Genomic DNA, 27,244 nt, shown 5'->3' with positions numbered 1-27,244 from the left:
AAAGGTAAAAAGCCTTTAATATTATAAGCCAGGCACTTGCTGGCTTTTGAGGACTGGGCTTCATGCTTCCAGAGTCCTTACTTCATTTTCTTTTTGTGCTTTCAGATCCCCCCACATGCATTAAGCCTTTCCCCGTGGGCTTTCCTGGATGCCCAGTCATTCAGAAGCGCTCGTTCCATTTATGAGTATTTGGAGTATTTGTGTGGATGTTTTTCTCAGGATGACTTTACCAAATCTGTTATGTGCCCTTCTGTGAAGGATGCTCTCTCTGAAGGACGTTGAGAGTCCTTGTTAGTTAGGTGACTTGTTTTGTGAGCCCTTTTTTTGTTTGACCTTTCATACTTCTAATTTTTAAAATTTTTACTTTTTTAAAAATTAGTTACCTGTTTTATACATAGTAGTGTATATATGTCAGTGCAATCTCCCTATTCATTCCGCCCTCCCCCTTCCCCCCTTAGTATCCACACGTTTGTTCTCTATATCCGTGTCTCTATTTCTGCTTTGCAAATAAGTTCATCTCTACCATTTTTCTAGATTCCACACATAAGCGATATTATACGACTTTGTCTCTCTCTGTCTGACTTAATATAATAATCTCTAGGTCCATCCACATCTCTGCAAATGGCACAGTTTCGTTCCTTTTTATGCTGAGTAATATTCCATCGTATACATGCACCACATCTTCTTTATCCGTTCTTCTGTCGACGGGCATTTAGGTTGCTTCCATGACCTGGCTACTGTAAATAGCGCTGCAGTGAACATTGGGATGCATGTATCTTTTTGAATTATGTTTTTTTCCGGGTGTCTGCCCAGGAGTGGGACTGCTGGGTCGTATGGTTGTCAGCACTTGTTAATTCCCCACTCCCCACGCTGTCCCCTCAAAAGGATGGGGAATGTGTATCACACTTGCTTTGAGGTTGATTGGCTGCATCCCACTTCCATGATGATTTCCTGCTTATTAAGTTTAAATTTGGAGAAGTGTTTTCACGTGGGAAAAATAAAACCCCAAATTCCTTATTTTTTCATTTTTAGCAGTCATATAGGAATGAGCAAAAATACAATGAAGGATGTACAAAGGCAAATCTAGTCTCCTCTCTCCCCAGTCCCCCTTCCCACCCTCTCCTGTCACTCACAACGTTGACATCTTGCCTTGTTTCTTTACACAGCTTTCCTCTTGTTTAGAAGTACTTATGCAATTTGAAAATATAGGTACATATTTTATTTATACATATAAGCTCAGATTATTATTGGGAGGGGGAGGGGGGTTTGTGTTTTTACAGAGTAGAATTTATATGTTCCTATTACCCTTCATTGCTTTTTTTAAAAAATTTTTAATTGAGACTTTTTTTTTAAATTAATTAATTAATTAATTTATGGCTGTGTTGGGTCTTCGTTTCTGCGCGAGGGCTTTCTCTAGTTGCGGCAAGTGGGGGCCACTCTTCATCGCGATCTGCGGGCCTCTCACTATCACGGTCTCTCTTGTTGCGGAGCACAGGCTCCAGACGCGCAGGCTCAGTAATTGTGGCTCACGGGCCCAGTTGCTCTGTGGCATGTGGGATCTTCCCAGACCAGGGCTCGAACCCGTGTCCCCTGCATTGGCAGGCAGATTCTCAACTACTGCGCCACCAGGGAAGCCCTGAGACTGTTTTTTAAGAGCAGTTTTAGGTTCACATTAACACTGAGGGGAAGGCGCAGAGATTTCCAATATACCCCCTGGTCCCACACATGCACAGCACCTCCACTATCAACACCCCCACAGGAATGGTACCTTTGTTACATTTAATGAACCCATATGGCTCTTCATACTCATCCAATGTACCTCATTCACCTTAGGGTTTACTCTTGGTATTTTCCATTCTGTGGGTTTGGACAAATGTATAATGACCCGTATCCACCATTATAGCGTCGCACAGAATCCTTTCACTGCCCTGAAAATCCTGTGGGTCCTTGGGTGTTCATCCCTCCCTGAGACTCCGACCCCTGACAACCACTGATCTTTTTGCTGGCCCCATACCATTTCCAGAAGGTTGGAATTATACATTATGTGGCTTCTTTCACTTAGTGATATGCAGTCAAGATTCCTCAATGTCTTTTCATGGTGTGATAGCTCTTTTTTTTTTTTTTTTTTAAACTGCTGAATTACATTCCATTGCCGGAATGTTTCACAGTTTTTTAGCCGTTCACCTACTGAAGGGTACCTTGGTTGCTTCAAAAGTTTGGCAGTTGTGAGTAAAGCTCCTATTAACATCTGTGTGTAGGTTTTCATGTGGACATCTGTTTTCAACTCCTTTGGTAAATACCAAGGAGCAAAATTGCCCCAAGGATCTTAAGGTAAGAGTACGTGGTTTTGTCAGATTGCTTTTTTTTCATTTGACAGTATAACATGGGCATTCCTGCAGTCCATAGATACAGATCTTAAGTGTTTGGCTTTATTTTTACCAGAATATTCTTCAAGCATTCCTCGTCTGCTATAAACTGAAGGCTATAATGTCTTCCCTAATTTTTCAGAACAAATTTATTGGTAGTAATTATCTTTGCTGCAAATACGTTTGTGGTGTTCTTCATGGTGGAAGAGTTATTGTAAGACACGACTTGGAAGTTACGTTTTGGGTTAGTATTGTAGGCAACTAGTCGTATTCTAGATAGAGAAAGAACACGGGAGATAATTTTTCTTTTTAATTAGAGCAATCAGTAATATTTTCTAGTGCTTTGGAAAGATCATATATTTAGAAAGTTCCTATGAAAAATCTGATTTATTCTTCATCGCGTACTCTTGTCTACTTTGGGGCTAGGTTAGAGGTTATTTGATTTAGCGTTGTATTTTGGGGTGTTGTCAAACGTTTCCTTTTGTCATAGTGATGATCTATGTAATGGATTGGTCACGTAAGGTTGGATAACACGGAGTTGAACCAAATGAAAATGTTGCCTTATAGAAATTCTCAGAAACCTTAATATGTGAATGTATCCTATGAATTCGTTGAAGGTGAGATAGGGCTTAGCATTGCAATGTTTTCCTAGCTTTCCTTTCTAGGGAGCTCTCTATTTTTGTGAAGCATGCCGTGGCCAGTATTCCAGGGAACACACCTTGGGAAATGATGCTGCAGTGGCTATTACATGTACGGTCGTGAGCTTTCGCACTGTGGAGGTTTCTGTCTTATTCCAGCCGACAGGTAGTGCTCATCGGCGTCCGTTTTTTCTTTTTTCTTTTGAATCAAAATATATCATGCATACAAGCGAGTAAATACAATAAGTATGTACAGCTTAAAATAATAGTAAAATGGGCTACTGTGCCGTTTCCAGCTCAGGATCCTTAGATGCTCCCTTGGCCCTCAAGTGTATCCCTCTACCGTTTTCTGGTATGATCTTTAGTTAGGTTTTTCGGTTATCCCCTTGCTCTTCTGAATAGTTTCATCACATATTTATGTATCCCTTCAAAGTATTTTCTTATGTTTTGCTTGCTTTAGTCCTTGAACCATCCAATACATATTTTTCTGTGACATGCTTTTTACTTTCAGCATTGTGGTTTGGTAATCTGTCCATGTCAATGGTTGCAGCTGTGGTTCGTTCATTTTCTTTACTGTGTACTATTCCAGTGGTAGGAGTAGTTCACGACTGAGTTGTCGCTTCTTCATGCTTGGATATAGGGGTGGTATCAGGGCTTGTGCTGAGAACGGTGCCATTAAGATAATTCATCTCACTAGCTCCAGGCACACCTGTGTGAAAGCTTCTCTAGGTTATGTACCTGGGGGTAGAGCATCTCTTTTAGGCAAATACACCCTTAGGCAAAGAGAATCCCCCATCCTTCTTAAGCTCTAAAAGTCTGTGCAGTAATCGTGAAACATAGACATAGACACTGTGATTCCTTCTCAGGCTAATCTTTATTCTCTTTTCGTAATCCAGACTAATATCTATGGGGTCGTATTTTTAAATGTACACGTTCCCCTTCTATGTGATGGGAACATATTGGTGGCCTGAAGCTGGGTATTCTCCCCTTCATCTCTCTTGAGCTTCCAGCTCCCCTGGGAGCTCAGGGCATTGAACCAAGACAATTTAGAACAGAAGCCTCAGCTCAATTCTCTACCCTGTTTATCTTGAGTTCCTGCTAGCAGGTACGGATAATGATGGATTGTGAACAAATAGCTCTGCCTTGTGTTTTTAGACCCTGAAATAGACAAGATGGCTTTGATAATCCTCTTTGACTGATAGGCACTTTTTGTATCCAGATCTCATTCAGAAGCTTAAAATATGCTTCCACAAGGTTGATTTTAAGGTAAATTATACAGAGCTAAAGAAAATAAAGGCAGAAAAACCCTACCTACACGTGGGATGATTTACGGACATTTTCAAAATAGTCAAAATCCAGGGGTTTTTTGTGGTTTTTTTTTTTTTGTAGCAAACACAAACAAAGAAACAAAAAACCCAGAAGACAATAGCAAAAACATCTAAATAACATGAGCGTAGAGCAAGATTTCCCCTTTATTACCCTGTACCTTCAGCCTACAGGAACTGCGCCTCTTCTATTCAAATGTGGCTCTGAATATTCATATGTGTTTCTGCTGCTGAGTTATCTGACTGCACCTTTGCATCTGAAATGTAAACTCATGGAGATATAGCTCCCCAGTAGTTGTATCTAGGCTGTGACAGGAGGATTGATTCACAGGGTTGGGCATAATAGAATCCCTGATACCTGGGGGTCAGTTGCGGAATTCATGAACGAAATTGTTCTCTAGAAGGTGTGTGGTCTACCAGATCCTTGGGCTGCATTGGGGAAAACAAAGCACAAGAACCCCCCTTTGGAGTCACTTGTGGGCTATTGGAACCTGTTGGTCAAGATATTGTTTGTTGTATTGACTCTTTAAGCACCAAGTTTGGAAGTAGCTTCTGTGAGCTTTTCTACCAAACTCCACACAGAAGTAAATATTTGGTCAAAAAATTTAAAAAGTCCTTGGAACCAATCTGAAAGTGAATGATACAGACACAATGGCAAGGACAAGCAGAAGAGAGATTGGTGCCTGTTCTGTCTTGTTCTTTTCACCATTTGGCAACTCCTAGAGAATATCTGGCTGTTGCCACCACCACTTCTAACTACCCATGCCCCCGCCTTCTCTCCCCTCCCTTCTGGAACTGTTCTGTCCTGGAGTCCCTGACATCCTCTGATAACCACATCCCGTGCTGATCAGACAGCCCTCATCCTCCTGAGGCTTTCCTGGGCATTTGAGTACCTCTTTCTTCCTGCTGATGGATAGACCAAAAGGATACCTTGCCTAACCATTATTAGTTTCAGAACAACACTTGAGGGTAGAATTAAACACCCTAAATTTATACATGAATAAATTGATACTCAGAAAGATTAAGTACTCTCCCTGGTTTACATTATTTATGAAAAAATTGGAATTCTTTCACAACGTGGTTGTTGTTTTTTTAATTTAAATCTACTGTGATCCCTCACTTATGACCCTAATTTTAATTTATTTTACCTCCTTCAGCACTTTTAATCATTGTTTTTTTCTTTAATAAATTTATTTAGTTATATTTGGCTGCGTTGGGTCTTCATTGTGGTGCGTGGGCTTCTCGTTGTGGTAGCTTTTCTTGTTGCAGAGCACAAGCTCAGTAGTTGTGGCACACGGGCTCAGTAGTTGTGGCTCATGGGCTCTAGATTGCAGGCTCAGTAGTGGTGGCGCACGGGCTTAGTTGCTCTGCGGCATGTGGCATCTTCCTGGACCAGGGCTCGAACCCTCGTCTCCTGCATGGGCACGTGGATACTTAACCACTGCGTCACCAGGGAAGTCCTAATCATTGTTTTTTTATGACATCTTTTAGCGCAGCTGTCCTCATACTGTTGTCACCCTAATATTTTTCTTTCAACTTTTTTTGTTTCTTCTTATTATCTCCCTGCACAAACCTTGTTTTCTTTTTCTTTCTTTCTTTTTTTCTTTCTTTTTTCCTTTTCTTTCTTTCTTTCTTTTTTTCTTTCTTTTTTATTGAGGTATAGTTGATTTACAATGTTGTGTTAATTTCTTCTGTACAGCAAAGTGATTCAGTTATATGTATACATACATTCTTTTTAAAATATTCTTTTCCATTATGGTTTATCATAGGATACTGAATGTAGTTCTCTGTGCTATACAGTAGGACCTTGTTGTTTATCCACTCCATATAATAATAGCTTACATCTGCTAACTCCAACGTCCCACTCCATCCCTACACCAGCCCCCTCCCCCTTGGCAACCACAAGTCTGTTCTCTATGTCCACAAGTCTGTTTCTGTTTCGTAGATAGGTTCATTTGCATCATATTTTAGTTACCACATATAAGTGATATCATTACGGTATTTGTCTTTCTCTTTCTGACTTACTTCACTAAGTATGATAACCTCTAGTTGTATCCATGTTGCTGTAAGTGGCATTATTTCATTTTTTTTTAAATGACTGAGTAGTATTACATTTTATATATATATATATATATACACACACACAGCACATCTTCTTTATCAGTTCATCTGTTGATGGACAGTTAGATAGTTTCCATGTTTTGGCTATTGTGAATAGTCCCTGCACAAATCTTGACCTCGCTGCAAACTTCTGTGTTCTGCGTCTGCACGTCCCATCATTTGCTAGAGGTTGTTAATCTCCTACGACAGGCACTTCTCCCATGTCATTGCTTTGTCTTCCTAACATCCATTTTTAGTTATAAATTTTATCAACCAAATGAGTGTTCTTTATTTTTCTTTACTATTTTATAACTATGAAATATTTAAGTTATTTTTAGGGATAAGTAATGCTTCATGGACCATCTTTCTGCCAAAACATCTCTCTATTTAGGTTTATTTCCTTGGGATCAACTCCCACAAGCAATGTTGCTGAGTCAGAAGTATTTTAAAGGAGGACTTAATCGTGTCAATTTGGGAGATTGGATGAACAAAACAGAAAATCAAATTTAAAGCGCAAGCTTAAAAGCTAAAAATGAAATGCTATCTACTAATCAGAAAAAATTGAAGTGTCTATTTATGTATTACTGTTCATTATGTTTGTAAGCAACATGTTGTCTTGATTCTAAGCCAATCATGGATCTCAGTAAATGGTCAGGAGCTTACATTTCTACGAGTATGTTTGAATTTCATCACTTTTCCTCTTGGCAATATTCCATATTCCATTTTGCCAACTATTGAGATACCCAGTCCCACAGTGAGCACCCAGACTGGTCCTCATACTAAAGCAAGATTTTACTGGTAATAGAATTCTGGTTCATTAATTTTCTAAATGCTCTTGCCTGCTGCTGGAAAATTTTTGGCCTTCAGAACAACGTGTTCACAACTGTAGCCAGACAGAGGAATTTATAGAAGCCTTCGGTTGTCAGATGGGCAAGCTCTGCTAGGAATAATGGCTGGAGTCAGGCGAAGGTTTGAGCAGAATTTTAAGGGGAGGAATCATTGGTCGGGGAAGTGGCCTCCCAGTTGCTGGTTGCAGCCATCACCTTTCCATCGTTGAGTCTGTATCAGGGGCAGGGGTTGGTGTTCTTGCACAGCTCATCCTATAGCTCTGATCCAGTCAAGGCCAAAGAGCAGTGATCACTGACCATCATTTCTCCTCTTCCCTCCAGCTGTTGTCTGGCCAGAGGGTAGTACAGGGGACAGTTGGAGGAGGTACTCATTCACTTGTCGCCATATTTATTAGGTGATTACCACATTCCCACGTTCTAAGTGCTAGGCATTCAGTGCTGCACCCATCAGCCTTGTTCCCTGGCCTCAGAGGAGCTTTATTATAACACAGAGGGAGGGGGGAGGAGGAGAGAAAAGGTGAGGGTGGGGAAAAGTAAGACACATTGCAAAGTCAGGCATCTCGTGCCATTGTACCAAGAACCCGCTCATGGGACACCTGCTGAGACCCTCTCCTTTCAATATAACTTGCCTTTGTCCCTGATTTCCAGCTTTAAGGAGATGAAAACTGGTCTTTTAATTGGATTCTGCACATTACTTCCTTGGAACTGGATAGTGTAAGCGGTTTAAGCAGTTTCACGCTGGGTGTTATTTCATTAGTGACACTGTGTTTGGATCATAGTTCTCATAAACTGATAGTATGCTAATTTTCCAGAAGCCAAAAGGATGAGAATCCTACTGTGTGTCTGTTGAGCATACTGTGCTTTGCCAGGAGGTTCTGAGCTCCTAGGGATTTCTCATTCTACTATATATATAAAAAAAAAACAAAGATATATCTTGAAAAGATTTCCAGTTAATAAATATTAAGTTCACTTACCAATTTCTCATCTGTTTGGAGATCCTCATGGAAATAATGGCAAAGCCATGCTTCAGACAGGTAATGCCGACATACTGGCAATGTGAGTGTGCTCATATATGCTTTGCATGTTGAAGAACAAAGTTTTCTTGTATGTTGGTGCCATGTGTCAGTGGGAAAAATGCCACATGGAAAATATTTTTATGAGATGTTAAAAATTTTAGAATATAATTACTTTCATTAATCTAAAAGAACATCAAAATATTTGAATAGGGATTTCCTTTATAGAAATAGGCGCATAATTTGACTTAATGTGCAGTAGTACATGTGAGACGCACAATTGAAAATATTGTTGTGTCAAAGTAGAATCTGCTTTTTTTTTTTGGTTCACTAATAGTAGAGCCAGGTAAATAACTTTGGTTCAAAATGGAATCATCAAGTCATAACATTTTGAACTGGAGGAACCTTTTTATTTTTTACTTTTTGGCTGGGGGTGGGGGAGGAATCTTCTTTAAATGAGAAAAACTGGTAACTTACTTAGCTTGCTGCCAATGACTCGGACAGGTAGCTTCTGACCTCTATCCCGTCTAATCTCCTGCCCACACCTGTGCTTATCAAACTTTTCTCACTCCACCAGCCAAGGTTGCTCTTGGCAATGATCCCCTACCGTTTGCACTGAGACAAAGCAGGGCTTTTGCAAAGTTCACATGTCTCTATACTCTCTGCACCGTTGATGCCCGTTGTCTCTGTCACGTTGAAATTCACGGTCCTTTCCTTATTTTTTCCTCCTATTTTGTGCTTTTATTTCCCAATCAAAGGATAATCAGTTATTAAGCTCAAACTTCTAGATATTGTTTATTTAATTCTCCAGATTCAGAGTTGGGTCTGTGGATTTGCCCTAAGGTTTTCCTTTTAGGTTCAAGAAGATTGGGGGTAAAGAAGGAACTGTCAGTGCACTGTGGTTGGACTGGACTTGCTGAAATATACTCTACAAGTCCTGACAAGTGTGAACATGTGGATTCATGATCTGTTCGAAGCAGCCCTAAAGAAGTAAAGGTTTTGGTTAAACTCACTGCTCTTTGGGGGTTATGTGCTTAGCTTTTGGCTAACTTCCTTATCTCCCATCATTCTACTCACTCACATCTTGGCCATTTTGTCTATAAAGGGGAGGGAGTACTAGGTCTTGTTGGAGCTAATTAATTTTTTTAAATTTAATTGTGATGAAATATACATAACTCAAAAGGTACCATCTAACCTTTCTAAGTGTACAGTTCAATGGCATTAAGTACATTCACACTGTTATGCAACCATCATCACCATGCATCTGAAGAACTCTTTTCATCCTTGCAAACTGAAACTCTTATACCCATTAATCACTAACGCTCCCTTCTCCCCTCCTCCAGCCCCTGGTACCCTAGCACCCTTCTCCTTTCTGTCTCTGTGGATTTTACTACTCTAGACAATCAGGGCTGGCTTTGAAAGCGTTCCTTGGTGTGGAATCCCCTGGTCACCTTCTCAGCCCACTTGATTCCAGTGCTGAGTGAGACCCTGTCTTCCTTACCTTCTGTCCCATCTCTGTCCCAGCCCAACCTGCTCTGTGATACTGACCATGTCCCCAGCCTACACCAGTGGCAGGTGTAGACCAACTCTTACCGTTTTGACTGTCGCTGATGCAGCCCTGTTCATTGTTCACACTGTCCCCTCCTTTACTGTTGGAGCTTCTCAAGCCTTGAGACTGTGTCTTCATATTTCTGTATCCTCAGCCTCTCCCACAGTCTCCGGCCCAGGGTATGGGTTTCAGAATGAATGCTAGGAGCATTAGGGATAAGTTACAGAACCAGAAATGTTCAAAGATGTCATCTGGTTAAAGTTCCTTCCACTCCTGTGTCCTGGATTGATCTTCATTGTATCTTCCTGGGTGAACGAGCAGCTGCCTTTCTCAGTTGATTTAAAGGTACAGTAGTTTAAGGTTCGTCCAGAGGGAGTGATGAGAAGCTATACCCAGCAAGTGGTTTAATGTGCAGCTCTTGGAGTCACAATGTCTTAGAAAGATGATCTCTTGTGTGGGACTTGCACCTTATGGCTTATCTTTACTGAGTTTCCTTCAGTTATTTCCTTAATTTGATGTAGAGCTCAGTGCTTTTTCAATTAAAGACTCTTGAACTAAACCTTTGGGAGGACGGTCTACATCTTGTGAAGCTCAGCTTTTCTGTTTTTTTTTCTTTTTAGATGTTGGGGGTAGGAGTTTATTAATTAATTTATTATTTATTTTTGCTGTGTTGCGTCTTTGTTTCCGTGTGAGGGCTTTCTCTAGTTGCGGCGAGCGGGGGCCACTCTTCATCGCGGTGCGCGGGCCTCTCACTATGGTGGCCTCTCTTGTTGCGGAGCGCAGGCTCAGTAATTGTGGCTCACAGACCCAGTTGCTCCGCAGCATGTGGGACCTTCCCAGACCAGGGCTCGAACCCGTGTCCCCTGCATTAGCAGGCAAATTCTCAACCACTGCGCCACCAGGGCAGCCCAGCTTTTCTGTTTTGAGGCCTCATTCGGAGGAGAGTGGAAAGCTGAACCGTGTGTAGCCCGGCCTGCTGGACAACAAAGTACTGTTATGGTGAGAGTGTTTGACAGACACTCTTTAATTCAATGACATTGGATCAGGGAGATGCTGTTCTAATAGCATCAGTCAGTATTTTTGTCTTTGTCGTCTTTACCCATGGGTGTAGGGAGGGAAGTCGCTGTATCTGAGCTTCCAGGAGCAGCACAGAGGGGTACAGGTGTCGCACTTTATACACGCTGATGTTTCCAGAATTTATTTTTTATCAAGATTTGTGCTTACAAATGGCTTGTTGAAAGTAATTGTGTAATTAGCTTAATAAATCACCTTTCTGTCATTGGTCTCTCCGTATCTCCGTACACACACTCCCGGATCAGCAGTTTGCCTTTTTTCACCATAAGCTTTTATCAGTGGGGACTACGGACCAGCTGAGGTTTGCTTTCTGCTCCTTAGCTTATCAAAATGACTTGGAGACTCGCAAGAAAAATAAGATACTGATGTTTTCTTGGTATATGTTTATAGCTATGCTTTGGGCTCATATGCGCCTTCTTAAAAATTTATGTGTTTACTTTCTGTCCCTGGAAAACCAGGTTTTCTTGATAACCCATTAACTATTTTTTCAAAGCAGTCTTTTTAAAAAAAATTATTTCCAATTTATTTATTTATTTTTGGCTGTGTTGGGTCTTTGTTGCTGTGCATGGGCTTTCTCTAGTTGCAGTGAAAGGGGGCTACTCTTTGTTGCGGTGCACGGGCTTCCCATTGCGGTGGCTTCTTTTGTTGCGGAGCACAGGCTCTAGGCACGTGGGCTTCAGTAGTTGTGGCACGCGGTCTTCAGTAGTTGTGGCTCTCAGGCTCTACAGCGCAGGCTCATGTGCTCTAGTTGCTCCGCGGCATGTGGGATCTTCCCGGACCAGGGCTGAAACCCGTGTCCCCTGCATTGGCAGGTGGATTCTTAACCACTGTGCCACCAGGGAAGTCCCATTAACTATTTAATAAGAAAAAGTATCCTGTTTTAATTATATCCAAAGATAACTTTGGACTATTTTTTTGAGGATGGAGAAGGACTATTAAGAAACACTTTTAAAATGTGTTTACATTTTTCTTTTACCATGGCTTAAGTTATTTGTAATAAAGAATTTCAAATGATAATAAGCGAGAATTTAAAGCAGGAGTTTTGTGGAAGGGCAAAAAGGAGTGTATATGATAAAAAATTTGCTTAAACTCGAACTAGTAGAAAGTTAAAATACATTTTAATGAACTTGAATACGTTAACTGTGCTGTTGGAATAAGAAAAAGTTATATGTAACCATTAAATTAGAAGTATCAGAAAAGTTACTATATATACTTTTGTAATCTATTTTTGAGTAAGTTCCTTTATGTACATAAAATCAGTGTTTACAAAATATATCCTGAAATTCACATTTTCCACCGATTAACTCTATTCTCTCTCTGCCAGTAAATCTGAATTAGAGAGGTTTGGAATTCATATGTTGTTATGTGTCAGAAGTACACAAAGTACTAGATGGGAACAAGAATTGTAATTTGTTTGCAGGCCCCTCGTAACTGAATTTTCTAAGTACTGAACGGACTTTAAAAAACTTTTATAATTGAGTGTTTTATTGGAACGGAACAAGTTTTAGTCAAGCAAAGCAATTGCCCCACTTGCTGCATCAATGCTACAGGCAAGAGAGGGGTGTGTCAGAGACCTCCCTGAAGAGGACAGGTGAGCCCGTGGTGCGCCCTCCGCTATGTGAATCTTGACATTTTCTCCCATCACCATTCTTTCCTTTTAGATCCCAGAGAAAGGGCACAACATAGGATGCAGCCAAGCCCGTCCTTTTCCTTGTTTATTCTGTTCACCATCTCATGTTGATCCAGACTGCTGGCAACCAAATGCAGGGCTTAATCAGTTTTGTCTAATTAACTACAATTAGATTGAAGGATTTCTCTCCAAGGAGTGAGGGTTGCTTTGGAAGAATGCAGAGAAGTTAGCCTTCTGAGTTCTAGCTGTTGGAGACATAGCTTAGAAAATTACAAGTTGTTACAAAAGTATCTTTTCCACTATTTCACTCTGTAATTGCCAGGGAAGGATTTGCATTTCTGTACAAGAGTATGCAAAGAGAAAGCCAGATAAAACCTGTCAAACATAAGAAGTAGTTAATACAAAATGCTCCTTTCTAAGTGAGCACCAAAGTTGTTGATGTTTTGAAATTTTCCTAATAGGCAACTTTCTATCCCCATCATGTTGATCGTACTTGTGGACTGGAGTAGGATCTAATTGGCAAAGAGAATAACTATGTATAAGACACAGGAAACTTGCAGGCAAATAAAGTTGAGCATTGAGGTCCCTGCCCTGTCTTTGCTTCTATCTTACTTTCTGCCTCTCTGACCAGTTCCCATAAAGGGGCCTGTTGGGCTCCCAGCTCCCAGGCTCCTGGGACCTTCACCATTGTGATTAGGGAGCATCTCTGCCTGGACTGAATTTCTCCCACTTCTCTCCCCAGTTCCACCGGGCTGGGTGCCCCTGTTCCATTCCCCCCCCCAGCACCCGTGTCACCCCATCTTGACCCTGCCACGCTAATACAACTGCTCTTTAATGGGTCTTTTCTCACCAGACACCGGGACAGGCACCTGTGGCTTATCTCCATTCATATTCCAAGCCCCAGCACAGGACCTGACCTGTAGCAAGTAGTGATACATGTGTGTGTTGATGAGTGAGTGGATGATTCCGAGGTCCTAGTGTACAGTCAGCTCTCCCATGTGGCCATTCTTGACCCCTCCCACTCACCAGGTAGCTCTCGATTGCTCTCTGAACACACCTGTAATCAGTTGCCCTGCCTGTCCTCTCCTTTATCTGCTGCAATTGGCTCAGTCTGTCCTTGTTGCTCCAGAGCTGCTGTCCTGGACACCCTCTCTTCGGGGTCAGGGCAGCACGAATATACTTGCTAGGTGAAGACACCTGGCCATCATAAGAGCTTCCCAGGGTAGGGGGAAGGTGATTGAGACTTGTAACTCTCTGCCAGTGTGGGCCTCCCTCAGCTGCAGCACGGCTGGCGACCGTTTGTAACCAACGCATTTTACAAGCGGTGTTCCTAAGGCCTCCGTTCTGTATCCTCAGACATGCCCTGAGCACCCACCTGATGGGCAGAAAGCAGACGAGAAGTGGATGTGAGGTGGGCTCTCTCGTCCTCTACCGGCTTCATCCTGAGCCGTCTGCCAGCAGCCCTTTATCTGAAACGCCTGGCTGCAGCGGACGCTCTGGACACTTTCCCCCAATCCTGGTTCCCCCGGAAATTACCCTGCTCTTCCTGGGCTGGAAATGCTGCCCTCTGGTTGGAAAAGGCTTATTTACTTCATGGCCAGTTATGAAGGGCAGGTAGTGTGTAGAAAGGGGCGGGGCCGTAGTGATGCCCAAGCCTTCCTCCTGTTCTCAGCGTTCCAGGCAGTGAGAATCGCACGCTTCCTTCCATGCTGGCAGAATCAGGATGAGCCTCCTTTGATTTGTGACTCTCCCATTGGGGCGCTGATGGTGAGGTTTCATTGCGGCTCAGACACAGTCAGATCTGGAAGCCAAATCTCGGGGTGACTTTCAGGCTGGGCTGAGCATGGGTCCCTAGCAATCCCCCTCAGCTCCCTCCGAGTTACATGCGACAAGGTAGGACTTTTTGAGACTTGCATAAACGTGCTGTATTGGACGTTCCTGAGCTCTGACTGGTCTCTTCCCCATTACCTTTATAACCCTCAGCTTGAATTTTACTGCCTACCCTATAACTGATACTTGTTAGTAACCGAGTAGATTTTCCATCTGGTAAAATCATGAAAGTATTAGAAATTTGAAGGTGATTTTATTCTTTTTATTTTTTTGACTTTATAGAAATTTATTTCATAGCAATTATGCCAAAGTAAGGACTTATCAAATACACAAGAAATGTGAACCATATAAATACCTCATTATCCTAACAAGACTCTAATTATATCAAAATTTTCTCGGAATTTTATTGAAGCCATTAGCATCTCAAAATAATAAATAAATATGTTCTTTTCTCTGTCAGATTATAACGATCTCCTTGATCACACATATTTCTTTGTATGTTATTGAATTTATCTGTTCTTTCAAAGTAAACTTTTTTTTAAATGGTGATATACACATGCTGGGTTAATAATGTCCTTTGGGCTTCAACACACTCTCCTCTGCATTCTGTGTTCTATGACGATAATTTTAATATTTCAAAACGAGCCACATTTGTCCTCGCCTGTTTTTCGTACGAATGGATTTTGCTCACAGGTTGTAGAGGGAAGGGGAGTTGAATCATCTGGCTGTAGATGAGGAGACCCTCCAGAAAGGTGTGCCTGAGTCTCGGGAATGTGCCCGGGTCCCCGGGTGGTTGGAAGACTCTTTCTCTCTCATCTGTGGGGCGGGGAGCAGCACGGTGCACTTGGCGGAATGTTCTCTCAAACGCTATACAAAGCCTGTGAGCAAAATGAGGTTTTCTGCTTCCTCATTTTTGCTGGATTACGTGGCTGCATTGTGATCGCTTGCTGGCTACCATCGCACTCTTGTTTGGTTTTTGCCTTTGCCCTGTGTTTTGATGGAGGCTTACAATGACGTGATGTGACTCAGGTGAAGCTTTGCGTGGGATGGAAGCCACGGGCTGCACCTGTGCACACCTATTACTGCCCAGTAAACAGACTCACAGACCATGTCTTACAACAGGGCCCTGGGCTTTTACTCCATGTACAAAAGTGCACAAATTTTCTAGCATATCAGGTTGTCGTTATCAATGCAACGCCCGTTAAATGACCAGGCCAGCTTTGCTTTAAGACTCACCTGTCAATTCTTTTTTTCCAGGACACAGTGTTTAAATTTGCTTTGAATATGATAACCCAGAGAGAGAGCTCTCTTTAGAGAAAAGGTAGATGGCGAATCCCCAAGGTAGTTTCTTACATTCAGATGCGCTCACAGCAAACCCCACCACAGAGACATTTTGCTAACTAACGTGAATTCAGTACTATTAGATAACAAAAAAATTCTGGTAGTATTGTCAGCGTCTCAGAACATACGTTTCCAGTTGATTGTAAAAAATACTTTGGTACATGAATTTCTTTAGAAAAGTGTTACTTAGCAGTAGGTTTAGGGATCTTTAAAAAGACTAAAGAAATTGATAACTTCATTAGAAGTACATTGTTTTTAATGATATTATTAATCTGTCCTTATTTCCAATTATGGCCTTTGCTGGACTGAATAATTTCCCTTTTATTTGTTTATATCAGGCCTTTTTTCACTTTAATTTTTTTTTTTTTTTAATGACAACATCATGGGCATTCAGTCTGCTTCATCAAAGGATTTATTGCTCTTTTCTTGGCATTAGAGCTTGGTTGGCGAGTGAAACGGTGATCCCTGCCCTCTTGGAGTCTATATTCCAGTGGGGAGAGTTGATCAACAACAATTCTAATAAGTAGGTAGATTACGTGAATGTGTGTGAAGGTAACTCCTGCAGGAGAAGGTGGTGTGAGAGGATGGGGTGTGCTGGGGCCTGAGCAGGGGTCCCACTCTAAATGGGATGCAGCAGCAGCAGCGCTGGGGAAGCAGGCCTTGGAGCCACGTGCTGGAGGAAGGGGCTGGGCGTAAGGTGGTCTTCTTGGGGAGGAGCCTTCATCAGAGGACACAGGCAGGGCAGCCTAGCCTCTTGAGGGGAGAAGCTGGGCAAGTTCTGAGGCCCCATGGAGACTGTGACTGAAGCCATGAGGTTACATTAGGTTCTAGGGCTGCCATAACAAAAGCCACAGAGTGGGTGGCTTAAACAACCAAAATTCATTCCTTATCGTTCTAGAGGCCAGAAGTCCACTATCAAGGTGTCCTCCTGAGTTGGTTTCTTCTGAAGTCTCTCTCCTTGGCTAGTAGATGGCCGTCTTCTTATTGCATCTTCACGTGGCCCTTCTTCTGTGTGTGTCCTAATCTTCTCTTCGTTAAGGAATACCAGTAATATTGAATGAGGGCCACCTTAATGACCTTATTTTACCTTAATTGTCTCTTTAAAGACCCCATCTTCAAATACATTTACATTCTGAGGCTCTGGGGGGTTAGGACTTCAACATATGAATTTGCAGGGGAGGGGGGACAAAGTTCAGCTCATATCAGAGATGGAGTCAGGGGTATTTTGTGGAGAGGGGGGCAGCTCCTGGATGGCCTTGTAGGCCCATTCGTTGGTCGACATTAGAAATTATTATTTGTGATAATGGTTTTATCCCCAATAATGGTGCTTTCCTTTCCAGAATTCCCACGTAGTTGTGTGAAGTTTCCAATTCTTTCAAACAAATACCTCCTGTTGACCATGCTTCTTTTTAACTGATCAGTCTAGAATTCTGCTTTTTGTCCCTTCATGACACCAAAACAGCTGATTTAAATTCAAAACTAGTGGGCTTCATTATCCCGTGTACTTCTTGTTGAGACAGGAGCTAGGATCACTACATTTTGCACTTTTAACTGTGTAGCCAGAGAACTAGCTTGTGAAAAACATACTCAATTTTGCAAACAAGGAGTGATTCTGGAGAATAATTAAAATTCGTCATTATAGTACGACTCTGTGGATTTACCTTCCACTACATGCTGTTAAGATCTTGTCTGATCAAGATTAATAAAAAAAAAAATCTTGGCTAAACATCTGTTGAAGAGTGGCTGCCAATGTAGATCGTCTCAGTGTGACCTGCGATTAGAGGTTTGGGTTCAGGTGAAGGGAAACCAATGTGATTTGTGACGCTTCCTTTCTGTCTTTCTTTTAAACGTTCAGATTTTATTTACAAAGATTCTTTGTTGTACAGAACGTAAAAATGCTGTTACATTCTCAGTGTAACTGGCAGCCACGGACGGTCGACTCACAAATCACAGCTGTCCACGCTACAGCAAGTCTTACACAAAAACCTAACAACGCTTATAATTTTGTTGAGGTGAAGTCCCCAAGCTTGGTGGTGGATTTCTAAGAGGGACTAAATGGAGGACGGTGGAATGTCACAGAAACTGTTCTTTGGCTCTTTGGGTGGGTTGGTGTCCTGGGGTTTGTGATCACAGCTACCTTTTTCTTTTTTTCTTAAACAGCTACCAAATCCCTGTGAGCAGTCCAGCCAATACTGAACAGTTCTTTTTTGCAGGTTATTTGGGGTCTTAATCATCTTTGCCTTCATCGTGTTTCTCTCTTCCTCGTTTCACCTTTCCCGATTTCTTCCTCCTCATCTTCATCTTCATCTTTTTAAAATAAATTTATTTATGTATTTTTGGCTGTGTTGGGTCTTTGTTTCTGTGCGAGGACTTTCTCTAGTTGCGGCGAGCGGGGGCCGCTCTTCATCGCAGTGCGCGGGCCTCTCGCTGTCTCGGCCTCTCTTGTTGCGGAGCGCAGGCTCAGCGGCCATGGCTCACGGGCCCAGCTGCTCCGCGGCATGTGGGATCCTCCCGGACCGGACGGAGCACGAACCCGTGTACCCTGCATCGGCAGGCGGACTCCCAACCACTGCGCCACCAGGGAAGCCCCCGTCTTCATCTTCATCAGCTTCTCCATCATACCCGAATTCTTCCTCCCCACTGACTTCGTCTTCATCCTCCCCTTCTACGTCTTCGTCTTCGTCTTCATCCTCTTCTTCACCCACACCATCCACCTCAGCATCTGAGTCAGGGGCTTCACTGTCTTCTCGGTCATAGCCAACCAGGTACGTGAGCTGGGGCGGGAACTCCGAAGTCAGTCAGGTTAGTAACCTCACGGTTAAACAGATCCAGGCTCTTCAGACATTCCAACTTTTTCAAAGGTTCCAGGGTGCTGATACCTTTCAGTTTATTTCCACTGAAGTTTAGATGTGTAAGATTTGGAAGTTTTTCTGCTAACCTATCCAGATCTCCCAAGATTCAATTGTCACCGAGCTCAAGCTTTTTCAATTTAGGTAGTTGGGGAGATTTGAAACGGAAATCAAGCCTACATTAATTAAACTGAGGAACTCTAAGTTCACACATTCAGCCGTTAAACCCTCAATTTTCCCGTCATTTGATGTGCAATCGTCCAGGACAAGTTCTTGAACAGCTGCCGGGGTGCAGCTCCTCAGCTCCAGGTGGATCGTCCTCTTCATGTCCATGTTTCTCTCCCCACCCCCCCACCCCGGGTCTTCAAACTTAACTTTCCGCGGCGGGGTCGGGGGACGGGGGAGAGGCGTCCTAGCCTGCGCAGGGAGGGCTGTCGGAAGGGGTCTGAGCGGTCCCGGGCGGTGGGTGGTGTGCGGCGTGCCGGCAGGTGGGCGGAGCCCCTGGAGCTGGAGCCGGTGCATCCTTTTTATTTTTATGCGTGAGTCAGGTACCTGAAATGTCTGTGATTGTCATGTTAAAACATTAATCTTCAAAATATGTGAATTTTGTTTAAAGAGATTAATCTTAAGAAAACAGTGTTTTATATTCCCTAATTAAAACTGTGGTGGTCACCATTATGATTGGTAATTACAAGACACAGCTCTAAATTTTGAGAAGAGTAGGGGAATGGCTTCTTCTAGTATTTTCATTAAGTCTGTGTAGGAATAGATAGATGTGAATAATGTGTACATAACTCTGGGTACTCGCTGTATATTTTGATTGATATCTCGTTGAATATTTTTCTCAACATCTTGGAAGGGGTTTTGGTTTTGTCTTGTTTTTGCAAAATGTGATGTGACAGTATCTACAGTGTGTACTTGCCAGGTGTGTGATGATACCTCAGAGCAAGTACCAGAGGGTCTCCTTAAGATACTAAGGAGCTTTAAACAAGAGCTTCACTTGTCAGGGTTGAGTGAAGCTCTTGTTTAAGTTTAGCTGACAGTAAGCTCCCTGTCAACACACTCTGGCCAATAGAATGTGAGTTTCATGAGGGCTTCTGGAATAGTGCCTAACACAGTGTGCCTCTGTAAATGTTTGTTAGACGATGCCCTTCCTAGGAAATGGGATTTATGAAGAAATGTCCCTCTTCTAAGTTTTGTTTTATTATAGCTTGGCCTTACATATTTATTTTGGGGGGTGGTACCTTTCTTGCCCCCTTAGTAAAATTTAACAGCATCCCTATGTGCTCTTTTTTTTTTTTTTTCTTTTTGCAGTATGCAGGCCTCTCACTGTTGTGGCCTCTCCCGTTGCGGAGCACAGGCTCCGGACGCGCAGGCTCAGCGGCCATGGCTCACGGGCCCAGCCGCTCCGCGGCATGTGGGATCTTCCCGGACCGGGGCATGAACCCGTGTCCCCTGCATCGGCAGGTGGAGTCTCAACCACTGCGCCACCAGGGGAGCCCCCTGTGTGCTCTTTTGATGCGTAATTCTATTGCTGGATCTTTTTGCCCTTCAATATAAAACTCTTATATTTTAGTAATATCCATAATCCTTTTTGTTTAGCTTCACATATTTTGTCAGAGATGATCTCTAGGTTAGGAATTTTCCTTAACATCTTAAGGTCTATCTTAAGCCAATATCCAGGAGACTAGATATTAAATATTCTCACCACCCATAAAAATGGCAATTATGGGACATGATAGATGTGTTAGCTAACCATAAGTTGTGATTGTATTGCAATATATAAATGTATGAAATCAACACATTGTACGCCTTCAACTATGTCAATTAAATCTCAATTAAAAAAATAAAAATAACACATTAGACCCTAAAGGCATGCATGCCCATTAAAATCTCTAAAAAAAACCCCAAAGATGCTGGCTCTTATTACAACTTGCCATCGTCTTGGTGGTGAGGACCTGTGTAGTAGGTCCAGAAACAGAAATACAGTTTATAGCGATTGGAAAGGACAACACAAAATTGTTGACAGATGTTGGCTTGGTCTGTTTTAACATCTATCCCCAGGCCCCCCTCCACACCCCCCCCCATAACAAAGACTACAGGGAGTGATGACAGATTTCTGCAAGTTGACAGTCAATGGTTTTCCCAAGTATACAAATAAAAATATAGAGAAAAATTTAAAGCTTTTTGGAGAAAAAGCTCTCCTCCCACTAGGAACAATAATACAAGAGCCGTTTAAGATCCATATGATGAAAATCACAAAATATTCCTGAGTGGCATCAAAAGAGACCTGAACAAATGGAGAGACACTGGGTGCGTGTCATTGAGAAGGCTGCTATCATAAGCCTTCTCAATGAATTTAAAAATTCAGTGCCACCTCAATTTCAATTCCAGTGGGACTTGTTTCACGCTCAGTAATGTGGTTCTAAAGTTCATGTGAAAGAATAGATTGGCATGGACACTTAGGGAAATGTGAAAACCAAGGGTAGTGATTGTAGGACTTGTACTACAGATAACAAACCATTTGAAAGCTAAAGCTGCAGCAACTGAGGTGTGATCCAATGTTCATTAAAAGTCGTCTCTTTCTATATATGTGAGCGCAAGGATGAGTCCACCAAAATACCAATATTAGTTGCGTATCATCTTACGGGGATTTTCAAATTTTCTTCTTTATATATATATATATATATATCTTCTTCTTTTTACTGTGTGATCATATATATATATATATGATCACACAGTAAAATTCACCCTCTTTAGTTCTGAATTTTGATGGATATATACAGTTGTGTAATCACCACCAAATACAAATTTAGAGGATTGTGATATGCCTAAAAAAGTCCCTCATCATTCCCCTCTGAAGTCAACCGTCTCCGCTTTGTCACTGTAGTTTTGGGTTTCTAGAATGTCACATAAATGAATTGATACACTGTGTCGCCTTTTGTGTTGACGTCTTTCAGTTAGCACAGGTTTTTTTTCTTTGAAACAAAAGAAACCCTTGGTGTTTGAGAACGATGCACATTTATTTATTCAGTAGTAGGTCCATTGTATTGCTCAGTACTATTCCGTCACATGGATTTACCACGGTCTGTTGATCCACTTACTAGGTAATAGACATGTAAGGTGTCTCCATGTTTGGCAATTAAGACTAAGACTGTCTATAAATATTTGTATAGAGGTCTTTGTGTGGATATATGTTTTCATTTCTCTTGGGTAAATACCTAGAAGCAGGAAGGTTGGGTCCTGCCAAACCTTTTCCAAAATGTCTGTATCCTTTTGCCTTCAGACCAGCAACATAGGAGAATGTCTGCTCTGCAATTTCCTGCTTTTTTTTTTTTTTAAACTTTAGCCATTCTAATAGGTGTGTAGTGGTATCTCATTGTGGTTTTAATTTGCATTTTCCTAATTATTAGTGACACAACATGGTTTCCTGTCTGTCTCGGCCATTTGTATCTCCTTTTAAGTGAAATGTCTCTTTAAATTTTTCTGCCAATTTTTCGATTTGGTTGGTTGTTAATTGAGTTTTCAGAATTCTTTATATATTCTGGATACAAGCCCTTTGTCTAAGGTGTGTTTTGCAAATATTTTCTCCCGTTCTGCAGTCTGCCTTTTCACCTTCTTTTCAATGTCTTTCAAAGAGCAAAGTTTTTGATTTTGAAGAAGTTCTTTTGGTCATTTTTTTCTTTTATGTTTCATGCTTTTTGTATCCCAGGAAGTATATGCCAAATCCAAGGTCAGAAGGGTTTTCCTTGTGTTTTCTTCTAGAAGTTCTGCTGTTTTGGGGGTTTTGCATTTATGTCTATGTTACATTTTGTGTTGATTTTTGTATATGAGGCAGGGTGAGGATCAATTCTCTCTCCCCACCCCCTGCCTTTTTGTTTGGGACTTTTCATATGTGTCTAATTGTACCATTTGAAAATACAACTTGTTGAAAAGATTATACTTTTTCATTGAATTTTCTTGAAACCTTTGTTGAAAATCTGTTAACCATATGTGTGCGGTCAGGTTTTCTCATCTATAGGCCTTTTTCACCAGTACCGCACAGTCTTAATATCTGTAGTTTTATAGTCAATCGTAAAAGCAGGTAGTGTGTGTCCTTTTACATTATTCAAGATTTCTTTGGCTGTTTCACATTATTTGCTTTTCCACTTAAAGTTTAGAATCAGATTGTTAATTTCTACAATAACCTCCTGCTGACTGTAGATCACTTGGCATCCTAACTATATTGATTCTTCCAAAGCATGAACATAATATGTATCTCCAGTTTTTTTAGGTATTCTTTGACTCTGTTTTGAACATTTCGTGACTTTAGCGTACAAATTTCGTGACTTGTAAAGTGTTCTTGTGTGTTTTTTGTGTGTTTTATCTGTCATCATCACCACTACCACCATTATAGCCATCATTTGCGTATGTACCCAGACACTGGGCCCAGGCCAGTGGTCTTGGCCAGTGTCCCATAATCTGGAGCTGTCTGCTGCTCCCTCTCCCGTCCCCTCCCCCTTCTTCCCTTTCTTCCCCCTCCTCCTCCGTCTTCCTTTTTTTTTTTAAAACTTTGGTCCGAGGGCTGTTTCTTGCTCTTCTCATCTTCTAATTGTGTATTGGCCAGGTGGCTTAAACTCTCTCTATACTCTTATCTGTAAAAAGGAGTTAATATCCTCTATGCACCCCCTGAAAAAAGCTAGGGTAAGGATGTTTTCCTCAAAAAGTTATTCCTCATGATTTAACATTTTTGGCATAAAATACTACCTCAGTGATAATGTGTCCTTCACATTCCATCGAACTGGGGGGCACAGCCGTAGTGAGGAAGAATGTGGGGGGGGGTGAGTTTCAGATTGAGTATCTTCATCCCCAAGGACCTTTGACCTAATAGTTTCAACCCCCATTGAGGATCCTTGCTGGAATCAACCATTGCTTTAGGAGCTGAAACTGGTGATTTCTTAATTTTTTTGTCCCATCTACATTGTTTGGTCTGTAAGAAAAGAGCCTTACCTTTGCCTCTCTTGGCCACCTGCCTCACCAATCCCCTTGCTCATGTATCAACATAGACTCAAGGACTTTCCATGTGTTGTAATCCATTGCTCTCCTTGTTCATTGTGACACTCGGGTGTCGCAGGTGTCCCAGTGTGGCCAGGATAGCCTCTTCCAGCATCCTCCTCATCCTGCCTTGGTCCCAGGCCCCCTGTGTGTGCTCCTTCTGGGTGGTGCTGTGTCTACTCACCTGACCAAGCCCCGAACTCCATGCTTTCAACACAGCACCCACTCTTTGTGAGTTGAGCGTTGCACCTGTTAATACCCTGCAACATTTTGAATCTTTTCATCATTTTGGCCTTATCCCCACACTTTCTTATGTATATTCCAAGTGGCTCCATCTCCTCCGAATCTTGGGGACCTTCGATTTCCTCAGGACTGTGGTGAAGGGAGATGAGATGGGCGTGAAGCCCCAGTGGGGTGTGCTTCATACTTACAGTGTTTTCTTACACACCTGCTCGACAGGTACATTGCTCTGCAAAATTTCTCTTGGGTACCCCCCAGATTGAGTCCCACTTCCCCATAGTAGGAAATTTTGAAAATAAACCTCAAGGCACTTAGAGCCTGAATCACTTTGGATGCTTACGCAGTCGTAAGCAGACGAGCTATGGGTGATGTGATGTGTGGCGTTTGAGCCTGTATCTGTGCACAATAGATGTATTTATTTATGTATAAGTCACTATTTCCTAAGAAATAATAGCTTATAAACGAGATCATCCCTGTTTCTTTTATATAATAATCTCATATTCCCAAATATATTTTATTCTCCTTAAAGATTCATTAATTTTTTTAACCCTTGGTATGTGACGTAGTTTTCTCCTCACTGACTCATGTAACCAATATAAATAGTATTGAGGGACAGTATCCATTTATGATTCATATAGAGGAATTTCATTTCATCCAGTAAAGAGTTTCAACTTTAATCTGTAACTGTGATGGTAAGAGTGTCCTTTATGGACAGAAGTCAATTTAAAAAATACGGAGAGCATTGATCCTCCTTCAGAGGCAAAATTTTATTAAGACTCAGTTACTCTTGTTTCTGTTACAGTGTATTTACAGTTACTATATATCATGGGAGAACATTTGAAAAATCTGATTATTTTAAATTATCTGATTTTCTGAGTTTATGAAAATAAATATAAAATTTTCTGCTATACTCCGACTTACGCTAGCAACAAATGAATTCTATCAAGAAGTTGTATACAAAGTATATATTCCTCATTATTACATAAAGTATAAATTGTATACATAAAATTTGACTGTGATTCATTTTCATCCCTTATAACAAATGTGAATATGTGTTTAATTTATTATATTGAATAAGCAGCAAATGTTGTTATGATTAATACAAGATCCAGATAGTCCCTTTTGGTATATTCGTCCTATAAACATCTTCTTACAATTACTGCCACTGTAAAATGGAAAATGATTTTGTTTTTAAAATTAGATTTCTTTCTTTATAGTGTCTGCAATGATATGAAATACTGGGATTCAATTAAAATTTAAGATTCAGGTTTAATTTTGTTGCTAGTAGTTGTAAAAGAGCTAATAGATGACATTAGTTTCTCAACTCTACTATTTTTAATTTTGTATAGCTTCTTTTTACAATCATCCCTCACTCCGTGGTCCTTTATATTGATAAAATAAGGGATCGCAATATTTTGGAAACTAAATAAGTGAAAATTAACTGTACTTTGGATAAAGGATTCATGGGACTGAATTTATCTTTAAATGAGAAAGGGAACAAAAGACAGCCCTCAATTTCGCCATGGATTGTATTTCTGGGAAAGATGTACCAAGTTCAAATTATGTGAGTGAATATTTATTTTTCCAAGAACCTCAGTGTTAACAATAGTACCCGATTCAGCCGTTTTGTTGTATCTTATGCTTAAGCACATACTTACTTAACAAGACGTGAAATACTCTGCAAAGTACAGCAGTGACTTTTGCCTTCTGATGTTTTTCACGTGGGGCACTGTCTTCTTACCTTCATTTTACACCGTTGTTCTATCTGCATTATCATTTCTTCCTTGTAACCCCCATCCTAAAAGGGTTAAGTAATTTCCTATGATGGGAAAACACATAAGTGAAGAAATCAAAGCAAAGGTGAAGAAAACTGTCTTGTATCTATTTCACAAATCTAAAGAGAAAGAACAATTTCACAAGGATCATAGAATTTGGAAGGAGTTTTCCAAGTAGGTTATTATTGTTTTAAATCAGAATAGTATATTACTTGGTTTACAAGGACAGATCGTTTGACTTGCCCTGAGAATTAGCTGCCCCTTCACCGGCCCCTCCATGAGCAATTCCCGATCCACACCTGCAACTCTTTTTGCTTTTCATTTGTTCTTGAATGTTTGAGATTCATTGTTCTATCCGTAGTGTTCCAAAATCTCACAAGTATGAGTCTGGATCGTGCTTGACACACAGTGGGCCCTTTCATTTTGTGTATGTATGACACTTTAGAAAAATTATCTTACATCTCTTAATTAATTTAAGTTTTATTTAAAATTTTTGACAGCTTCATTGAGATCTAATTTATATGCCATAAAATTCATCTATTTAATGTGAACGATTTAGGGGTTTTAACTATACGCACAGAGTTGTTTAACCATCACCATGATCAATTTTAGAATACTGTCATCATCCTCAAAGGAAATCTGTATGCAATAGCAGTCACTCCCCATTTCCGCCCAAACCTCCAGCCCTTGGCAATCACAAGTCTAACTTTCTGCTTTTGTAGGTTTGCCTATCCTGGACATTTTCTAGAAATAGAATTATGCAAAATATGATCATCTGTGATTGGTTTGTCAATTTCTGCAAAGCAGCCAGCTGGAATTTTGATAGGGATTGGGTTGAATCTGTACCTCAATTTAGAGAGTATAGCCATGTTAACAATATTAAGTCTTCTCATCCATGAACGTGGGATATCTTTCTATTAATTTAGGTCCTCTTTTATTCCTTTAACACTACCTTCTAGTTTTCAGGGACCAAGTTAAATTTATTCTTAAGTATTTTTTCGATACTTTTGTCAGTGGAATTTTTTTTCTCTCTCTCTGTGTCTTCTTGTTCTACTTTTGGAGGATTTCATTAGTTTTTTATCCCGACGCTTCTATTAAAATGTTTATTTTTGCTAATACAGCTGAAATATTCCAGAATCATTTCTTGGTCTTTGTTCCTTTTTTTCTTTTTATAACATCATGTTCTTGTTTTATGGATATAATCTCCTATCTACCTGAGGAAAATAATGATCGTTCTTTGAATTTTCTTATGTTTTCTAAATTTTCTTTCATTCCTCTGGCTTCTGTTTTTGTTTGTTCAGGTCTCCTTTATTAACGCTTGGTTGACTTTTCTCACAGAGCTTGGAGGCTGCTGGGCTTCACTGCATGGCAAACCACTGTGGGCTGGGCTCTCACGCTGTCAGAATCTCCATGGGAAGTTAGTGGGTATGCTCTTGTGCTGGTCAGTTTCTCCAAAGAGGATTCTTCCAGTCTCCTGTTCCAGTTTGCTGTGGGGCTAAGCCTGGTGGAGGGGCTGAGCCTTGCTGCTTTGCTGGGAGCTGAGCCGAGCAGAGTGGGGAGTTTACAGTGATTGGCTTCTTTTTTCTTTTATTTAATTTATTTCTTTTTGGCTGTGTTGGGTCTTTGTTGCTG

General features: G+C 41.1%; 1 protein-coding gene and 1 pseudogene across 3 annotated transcripts in view; one reads left to right on the top strand and one right to left on the bottom strand.

Moving 5' to 3' along the window:
* Positions 1-27,244, top strand: part of DOCK1 (dedicator of cytokinesis 1) — a 523,633-nt gene that overhangs the window by 283,271 nt on the left and 213,118 nt on the right. The gene's annotated exons all lie outside the window — the stretch shown is intronic.
* On the bottom strand, positions 17,941-18,896 carry LOC115839839 (acidic leucine-rich nuclear phosphoprotein 32 family member B-like; annotated as a pseudogene).

The sequence above is a fragment of the Globicephala melas genome, chromosome 16, assembly GCF_963455315.2.
Source record: "Globicephala melas chromosome 16, mGloMel1.2, whole genome shotgun sequence".
Lineage (NCBI taxonomy): Eukaryota > Metazoa > Chordata > Mammalia > Artiodactyla > Delphinidae > Globicephala > Globicephala melas.
Note: the sequence above shows the minus strand (reverse complement) of the source record. Positions and strands in the feature narration are given on the sequence as shown.